The sequence below is a fragment of the Fukomys damarensis genome, unplaced genomic scaffold (genome assembly GCF_012274545.1).
Source record: "Fukomys damarensis isolate Sample0158 unplaced genomic scaffold, DMR_v1.0_HiC HiC_scaffold_23, whole genome shotgun sequence".
NCBI lineage: Eukaryota > Metazoa > Chordata > Mammalia > Rodentia > Bathyergidae > Fukomys > Fukomys damarensis.
Window position 1 is genome coordinate 55,769,538 of NW_022900935.1, and position 10,166 is coordinate 55,779,703.

Here is a 10,166-nt window from a genome sequence, read left to right on the forward strand (position 1 = left end):
ATTTCCTTTAGATTACACATGGGTTTCAAAATTAAGAGGAAAAGAGCTCAGGGCAAAATGCATTTTGGATTTTATTGAACCCAAAATATTTGGGAAATAACTCAATACACTCGAAGAACCCAAAATCCTGCCAGCCCTCCCATTCCCTTGTGAAAAGCAAATTAGATTTTAAAATTCCTCTTGCTTTAGTGATCTATAGTGTTAGAAGAAAGTCAGAGGGGGAAAAACCTCCTTTTCTGTAGACAGTTTCTGTTCTGGATATTTTCACTTACAACTTTGGCAAATATCAAGACTCCACACATACTTTAAAAGGGCTAAACTAGCCGGATGTCTTAAGCTTACTCTGCCCTACTTGACAAGAACACTCAATTTGTCTCACACCTATCATAAAACAATGAGATTAATAAAATGGCTTTATAATCATTTTGTAGCAAACAGTGTCGACAGCATTTATAACTTACCATGTTGCATTCAGCTATTCAGGCATTCACAGGGTATCAGTGAAAACTTCTCCATTATTTCTCATTGCCTTTATAAACAGATACATCTTTTTACTCGTGTGTATATTTCGAAATGCAAATATCCCATGCTTGTTTATTAACCCAGTGTTCTGCTTATCTCAATGGAATGATCACAGAGTGGCTGGAGAAAGGTCTTACATCTTTATTTCCAGTTCCCTAAATCCACAGTCTATGTAAAACTAGAATAGTTGTTAAACAAAAAGCTTCAAGACCGCTTCCCTAATCACGATTCCACTCTATTTTTTATTTTTAAGTCACTTATTTTGAACCATGCTTGTGCTTTTATTACTTTTTGACTATATTGATTTTAACATCTGCTATAATGGTGGGCATGGTGGTCAGTAAAAAGAACAGAAAATCAAATAGAACATGCCTCTTCAAGGAACTTCACTTATGCCCAAAATCTCGAGGGCAAGAGCTGTATACATACAGTCTTTAAGTGTAGACAGTGCCAAAGGGGAGACTATCAAGAAAGAAACCACAGCCCCAAATTATAATATGGAACTATATAATAGTAGTTATTTAAATCGAGTTGGATTAATTTTGTTTGGAGCATTTTAAAGTGAAGTGAGTTTGTAGTGAACTTGTCCTATTTTGTGTGTCTAACATATTTTCCTCCAATCTTCCTTTGCCAAACTTGCACTGGTAATTCAAGATCCACCCCAAATGTCTCCAGTGTGAAGGTTCCCATTTCTACCATGGTTGAATGAAATCTTGTCCCGGAATTTTCATCATACATTGAACGTGTAGTTATTTATATCATTTTTGGCATTGTGTTTTAATTAACTTATTTATGCTTCAGCGTCTCCTATCAACCACTGACATTTCTGAGGAGCAGTACTACATCCTGAGCTTATTTTTATTTCCCATACAGAGCACATTTGCCTGGAACACGCTAAGCGCTTAAATGCTATAGAATGATTGGAGCATGGGACAAATGATGCTATTCTTAAAGAGGGAAGTGGACAAAGACAGAAATACACCACAGCTCTAATCACACTTGTGTTACACAAATGGCTTTAGGACTCTCATTTGAAATGGATTCACTATACTCCACCAAGAGCAAATGACTCATATTTACTAAATTTGATTCCTAAGGATACAGACAGTGCAAGCCAGAAGAACAATCTGGAGTTGGTGTTTGTGTTCTTTTAGACACACACATGAATTCCTGAGGTCATTCATTCACCCTCTCTTTCCTCCTGAGCCGTGATTTCTTGAAGGCCTTCCTTGTAATCTGAGGTTCAGAGAACATTAAAAAGTTCTAAATGGGGAATGCTTAAACTTCTAAATACATCCCAAATATAAAAGTCTGATTTTATCAGATGGGAAGTGTTTTCTACACGGCCTACTTTAATGCGAAAACCCCCAAGAAAATTCTTCATGTGTGTAGAATAGCCTTTTCATTATTTATTCATAGTTGTTAAACATTCTCAGCTTTTTATATGATTTCCTTGGATTATAGACAATATTACACCCTTGGTTATCTATTAGTGGACAGGGACATATTTTTAAGGGTACTCTTCTCAGTGCTTAGGTACTGTAAGAAAACTTGAAAATTTTCTCTTTATATAGGAAGATGTCATTGACACCCATATGTGACTAAAATATAATATAAGAGTAAAATGTAGATTCCACACCCGAGGATATCCTGAAGAGGTAAAGAGATTTTGGGGGGGGAGTTTAAAGTATATAATCAATATTCTATGGAATCACTGGCTTCTCAACACAAAGAAAATTTAACAGGACTCAACTTCTAGTCTAGTTCTTCAAGTTTCCTAAATCTTTTGCCTTTCCTGATTTTATTTAAGCCTTCTATTAGTTTATTAGTTTGACAGGGGCCCAGGTAATTACGCTGGCTTCTAAGTCCTACCGTAAGTTACGTCTGCATCTCCCTCAACACACACAAAATTTAGTGCCACTACAGCACTTCTAAAAACAAATAAAAGATTTGTGAACTAGTCACTAAGCATCCGACGCAATTAAACTGCATTTGCTTCTCTTTTGGCTTTCTCACACAATCGAGGCCTTGTAAGAGGTAGGCACTCCTCAAATCAGACTGTGTTTTCTTTAGAGGAAAGTGTGCCAAAATCCTCCCACCCTCATAACTAAAGTCTCCACTAGCAGGAGGCGGACAGTTGCAACACACACACACACACACACACACACACACACACACACACGCCCTCTCATGTCTACTAAAATCATAATGTATACATAAAGACAAAAACCATAACCAGAAAAATATTAATGTGGGAAACAATGATAAAACTTCCTAAAAATGAGTTTTTCCTATCCGTGGTCTCAATCACTTACAGCATTTCTTAAAATACACACAATTTAAGATATATACACAGGTAAATAAAAGTAAAATAAGAGAAAATAAAATAAAATTTTGGGAAATTAGACTCTGTTTTTGATGTTAGGTGACAAGTAAAACTAGAGTGTACTCGGAGGTACTCAGATTTCAACAACTTTTAGTCACTGATCTCAAGCTTTCACACTGAGAATATTTTTTTTTTAAGAAAAGGTCTTCAAAAATGTAGTTGATTAGAACTGACCACCATGAACTCTTTGATTTAGCACCCTAAATGTGGGCTTCCATTCACAACTCCCCTCCAATTGTCGCATTGCTGTCCCACTTCGGTGGGCATGCTGTGCTTGAAACTGGAGTCACACAACAGTCTCTTATTGTAAAAACAATTTATCAAAGAAAAACTGAAAAAGTGTATGTGTGGTCAGGGCAGATGCAAGCCCATGCAAAGACAAAGCTGCAAAGACTTATTCCTTAACTCGGTATCAAGCTGTTCCCTTAAACCGTTCATGATTCTGTTTTCTTATCTGCATTAAGCAATACGGATAGCTGAGGCTGCTGCCAATCAGCTGTGCAATGAAATGAAATTTGTTTCTTTCACAAATCTGGCCATGTTGTGACCATCAGACACAACCCATTTAGATCAATATTTTCCATACTTTTTCCATATAATCCTACAGAGTAAAAATTCTCAGCTTTACATTAAGGATGAGAATCCTAAGGATTAACAAGATTTAACAACTCACATCTAGAAGGAATTTGAGTTTCTATTTGAACCTGATTTTATCTGATTCCAAAATCTATCCATGCCAATTTCCTCTACTGCTTTCGTCTGCAAAGTTATTTGTCCAACGTGTCCACAAAATTCTTGCCCCGCTTTTTCATAGAGAGATGAAGAAAAAAGAGATATACATAATCTTAGCTAAATAACTAACAGAAGTTAATAAAGTCCTTCACCTTCTCCCACAAAAGTATGTGCTATCTTCAGAAGTATAGCAACTTTTTGTCCACAGGCCCTTTAGTTTGCTTATCCCAATATTTATGCCACTTTTTGAAACAGTGCTGGAAGTCTTCTTTCACAAGGGTCTTTAGTTGTGTTGTTGTGGCTGCTTGACTTCTGGAATCAATGCAAGATATTTACCTTGTTTGGTCATTGGGTAAGAACCAGAAATCTCACAGTGGCACATCTGGTGAACAAGTTGGATGAAGACACACCACAAAGTTTTTATTTGACAGATGTTGCCATATATGTTTTGTCCCACTCTTATTCATCTCATTACAGTTGTCTTACTGTTTTCTAGATATTGATATGATGACTTTGATCTTTGGCTTGGGTTTTTGGTTAACAATACAAACCAGATTGTGAGGTCCCCTTAATATGGGGATGATACGCCTAGTTTTTTATTATCCTGTGACTTTGCGTAAATTCAGTACCATGAATTTGCATAATGCATATGTCTAAATACCTTGGACATAGTTTTTGACAGGCTATAAAGACACATGATATTGTTATGGTTCGACAACTGTGTCCTATTTGTTCGATTCTATGCTTGGGTATTTTTTAAAATTAATGACATAAAATCCTGATTTCAAATCCCATTCTATTACTTATTACCTGACCGTCTTGGCAAGGGAATTTAATTCACAGGATAATAATTCACTCTCTGGTAAAATACTAATAATTTCCATTGAAGAATAAGTGGACTAGAAATACAAGATATATGATACATGCAGGTATAATGCCTGGCATAAATCTAGAAAATTAATGTTAATTTCTCCACTGAACCCTTAAAGAAATTTTTCCAAAAATATCCAGTGGCTGATATCATCTTATCAAGCTATAATGTAGCAACTTTGGCTTTAGCAATTTCTTTCTTTTGAGATAAAAATTTACACTGAAGAATACAACATTAAGAAGAAAAATTCAAATCCAAATATAAAAAGCAATAATTAAAATTTTCTCCCAGTAGTCATCTCAAATGATTCATGAATAGATGTATATTTTTCTTATTATTTATGCATATATATATAATATTATATATGTATATAAAATATATATGTAAAATATATATGTATTCATCCAGAATTGGGGTTGTGATTGTTGTTTATCTAAACTAAGGTATTATCTTCTGTATAAGCCTTATGTCTGTGAATAAATGTATAGACATGTTCTTATAACAATGAAATCAGCACAGTTTTCAGTCAAATGGGATTCCTTGCTCACTTTGGGTGATTTATAACAATAAATTACTACATACGCATGCAGTTTTAATGATGGAATTTTTGAACTATCTGCGTCCACGGGAGTAGCTGATCTCTAATTCTAGGGGAATAACCTCAGAAAACCTTGGCTTAAAAACTGTTGCTCCCAAGCAACGACAGTCTCAGCACATAGGTACACCTCTAAGGAACCCCTCCTGCTTTCACAACTCAAATTTTCCATGAGCATGAGTTTTAACCTGTGAGGGACAGTGGAAAGGTGGGAAGATTAATACACAGCATGGTTTCCTAGGGAGTGGAGTAATATGGTATGGTTATCTAATCTTTTTTTTTTTTTTTTTTTTTTTTTTTTTTTTTTTTTTTAGTTTATTGCTACATTTTAGGTATACAACACAGTTACATTCATCATTGGATCTTGTACCTTTATATGACAGGTCTTGGTTCTCATTTTTTACCCTTGTCCCTGCCCTCGCTTCACCCCCTCCTCCCCTCCCCATTTACACTTTATTTCCATTTTTTCATTTTCTCATACTTTTCCCGTATTACCTTTCCCCTATCCTTTCCACTTTCCCTACGCCTAATCTTAATAATGTGAAATTTTGTTTAAATTTATTAATTACATTTATTGTTTAAGTCTGTTTTTATTTTTGGGAAACAAGGACTCACTATGTAGTTTAAGGTGTACTTGAACTTACTATACAGCTCAGGTTGATCTCGAATTCAGAGTGATCCTCCTGCCCCAGCCTCCTGATTTCTGCAATTATAGGCACGCGCCACCATGCCTGGCCTTAGTGTACTCGTTCATTAAAATGCACTTACATAAATTATTTCATTGTTTTAGCGAAGAGATTCCACATAGAGGATCTAGGACAATCCTGATAAATTTGATATTCAGATACCTTTGACATCAATTAACAGAGCTGGAGAAGACACATATGAGTCTCACTCAATTCTATAAATACAGGGGGAGGAAATTTTAAATATTTTCAAAACTAGGAGACCATTATTGTGTCGAAGTCATGAAGGAGCTCGTTATGAACATGACTGTATTATCGTCTCTGAAATCAACAAGGAGAAAAGCAAATACAAAGAAGGGAAAGTCAACAACGTGACAAGTAATATCTCATTTCCTCTCTCCTCTACTTCTGTCTTTCTTCTTTCTCTTCTCTTGCTTCCTGCAATTCTTTCGTTGTCTTTCACTCCTCTTTCCCCTGGTATCCTTTTCCTTTTCATTCCTGCAATTTAAAAAAGTTTGAACATCATGTTTGATGAACATATATTAACTGGACACGTCAAGGGAGTTCAGTGTGATATTTTAGCACACACACACGTTATACACTAATCAAATGCAACCTTCCTTTACTAGCCTTGCTTCTTAAAAAAAAACACCTCAAAACGTATATTCAAGTAAACTAATTTCAGCAAGTTTATCACCCCAGTTCTTCTTTCTCCCGTCGCTCTCTTCCCTGCAGCCGTAACCTCTACCAAGTCACACACCTTTCGAGATATTTCTCTACAGGTGTACACGGATGCATGTCAGGTAGAAAATGGTCACCAGAGAAAGAAAACAGGAGGGAATCGCAGGCTTATTGTTCACAGGAGGAAGGTGTAGTGTTAAGTTGCTACAAAGAAGATCAAAAAGACTTTCAAAGAGACAGAATGAAAGAAAGAGATGAAAACATCCAAGAAGTGGTTTGCATTATTTTAACCACGCATGTTCTGGCAAAGATAAGGAACAGATTTGATTACATAGATCAAAGCCCTGGGGAAAACAGCAATCTGCATAACCCACTTCCCGGTGCTGTCCTGGGGGTGGGGGGCTACGCTTTTTGGTACTTTAGGTCAGGTGGATAAACCATGTACAAACGTAGCGAATAGTAAGGTGGTGCAGGGGAGACAGGCTTGATCACCATTGGTCTTGCTCTCCTTTCTCCCTTCTCACAAAACTTTCACCCAACAAAATTTCATATTATTAAGGTTAGGTAACCATACCATACTCTCCACTCCCTCGGAAACCATGCTGTGTGTTAATCTTCCCACCTTTCCCCTGCCCCTCGCAGGTTAAAATTCATGCTCATGGAAAGTTTGAGTTGGTGAAAGCAGGAGGGGATCCTTAGAGGTGTACCTATGTGCTGAGACTGTCTTTGCTCTGGAGCAACCATTTTCAACAGATTTAAACAATAAGTATAAGTGAGAATACCCATAACAATTGCAAGGCCCAGTTATTCATTCATTTCTGTTGAGTGTCTTTTACCTGTACTTACTGTGCAAAATGCCTGAAAACTATCAATTAATAAGGCACAGCAAGTAGCAGGAACCATGGAACCCACAGAGAAAATACGATGGCAAAAGTAGTTCCAACCTATTATCTTTACAGCAGAAAATAAAACCCTAAACTAAACTAAGAAATTATAATAATAAATATGTCCAAAGCAATAGTTTCATTCTACCTAAGAACACAGGGTTCTAATATATAAGCCTAGTCCTAATAAAGAAAATCTGAAGTGTTCCTGAATTGAAAGATTTCTGTGTAGAAAGTCCAGGAAAAGAACAGATCCAAGAGAAAATTAAACTAGCAAACATGCTATGAGCATTCTGTAAAGAAATAACTAAACATGCAATCCCATAATTAGTCTGGATAATTCATTCAAGCACTGCAGGTCAAAACCACCAACTTTTCCAAGTCAATGGGGAAAAACCTTCCATTTCTCCCTTGTGTATTTGGATGTGTGTAATTAGACTTCTCCTATGCCAACAAAAACCCATGAAGGCTCTCTCTATACAAGTTTAGATTGTTCCAGCTCCAAAAGTGGGATCAGAACGTGCCGGTACACCATCACTAACACTACGGATGGGAAACACCACCAAGCCATTTCAGCAAAGAGCTCACTGGTCTCCACTAAGATAAATATCTGGAAAAAAAGTAAATTGAATCAATGGAGCAAAGTGAATGCTATTAATCTCATGACTGTAATGGATTTGGTGTTGAATTTTGCCTGCTAATTTACACTGATTTCCTGGGGAGTTGATGTTTACACTGATCCTGTGTGTGCCTGAGCTATTGGAGGAGTAAAATCTGAGGTCACTGACCACTGCCTCAGTTAGCATTTGTTCTGGCTACAAATTAGATAAAATCAAAATATTAATAGTGTACATAAGCAATCACCCAGTCTCCCTTTCTTTCTCTCCCTCTCCTTCTTTCTGTGTGCGTGGGGGGGTATGGCTGTGTATGAAATACAGACAGAGAGAAGGCAGGGAGGAAAGAGAGAGTGAGACAGAGATCTGAAGGAGAAAAAGAGGGAGAGGGGAAGATGGGGGAACTGACAGACAGAAGAACAGGGAGAAAGAGAGAGAGACACATATGGTAACTGCTGAGTTATAAGAATCCCATTCCTATCGTTTTGACCTCCTGGTAGCAGTTTAAAGTTTCCCAGTATGACCCCATATCACCTGTTAATCAATATAACCTTGCTAAACTCTCACAAAGAAGGGAGGAGTCCTTTGTCCGCTTGAATCCTACCTGGCCTCAGTGATCGGTTTGCAACCAATAAAATGGAACAGAGGTGAGGCTGTGTGACTTCCAAATTTAGATCATAAAAGGCTATGTAACTTTGCCTGAGTTATTTGGAATATCTGTTCTTATAATACAATATCCATATATGAAAAGACCATGCACATGGAAAGACCACCTGCAGGCCTTCTGTTCAACTGTCCCAGCTGAGGCCAGCCTAGAAAACATTCTAGTTCACTGGGTATTTCATCCAAAAATCCCAGTTCATGAAATTGCTCTGCTACTAATGTCCTCACAGATAAGGGCCCAGATGTAGGCAGACTCCTAAGGTTGAGATAGGCTACCCTGCTGCACCTTATTTTAATTGCTATCTCCAGAATCTTCAAACATTGGAAAACAGGTGACATAACACCTTGCTGAGATTTAAAAGGTTATTTAATGCACTAATAGATAATTAGAACATATATATTCAATAGGCCACTGAACTCCAAAATGTGTGCTGGAAATCTACACATTGTATCCATATCCCAGGCAACAGGAATGAAGAGTCTGCGAAAAAGCATAGATCCATTCCATTTGAAGGAAAGAAAGTTCACTTACATTACATTAATTAAAAAAATAACTAGCTTCACAGCAGACAGGGAAATGTATTTATTCTTTAAGATAAGTAACAAAATTTCCAGCAAAATATTCTTTTCCTGCAATGAGCAGCAAGAATGTGGGACCAAATGGAAGTCTCCCCAGCAAACATCTGTTTCTATTTTCTCAATCTGATGGCAGACCCTCAGATAAAGTATTTCATTTAGTGCAAACTTTAATTACAAATAAAAAACAAACTTCTATGTATAGTCATCTTTCAGAATCGCTATTCTGCTTATAAAACAGATGAGTTGAGCAAACAGACGTTAGTTAAGTAAAGTCAAGGATATTCTCCAAGAAGCAAGCAAAAAACAAAGTCCTGGGTGTGGGAACTGGAACTGTGGCATGAGAGTCCCGGCACTCACAGTAAGCATGGAACGGTCAAAAGTTAGGTTTCCACTAAAATTCATAATCATCTAGGGATGAGATAAAAGGAAAACCCTTAATACTGCTATTTTCCAAATCCTCTCTGTTATGTTGCTGCTACACAGGACAAACTCCTGATGAGTTTGGTTTTAAAAATTTTGTTCAGTGGGGATAGCTTCCTCTTACAACTGCTTTAACTTCAATTTAAGTTGTGAATGCCTGTGTGAGCTTTGGATTGTGAATCAAAACAAGTATTTGCACAAAGGTGTGCTTCTTTTTTAAAGCCAAATCCTGGCTGATACAGCCACAGTGAGCAATGATTTCTTAGGTTAGACCTAAGGTGAGGCTTCCATTCAGATTGTACCAAAAACTCACCTTGAAGGCTTTCTTCAAAACCATACCGAATACTGAATCCTGAATGCAGAAGATATACTAAAGTCGAATCACCTTTTCTTCAAATAATGGTACCTAGGCAATCTGGCAAAATGCTATGGGTATTGTGGGTGATCATCTGGGTTTACAACGGCCCTTCTAAAATAAAGAGGATGCTTCTCAGATTTTTTTTTTTTTTTTTTTTTTTTTTTTTTTTTTTTTT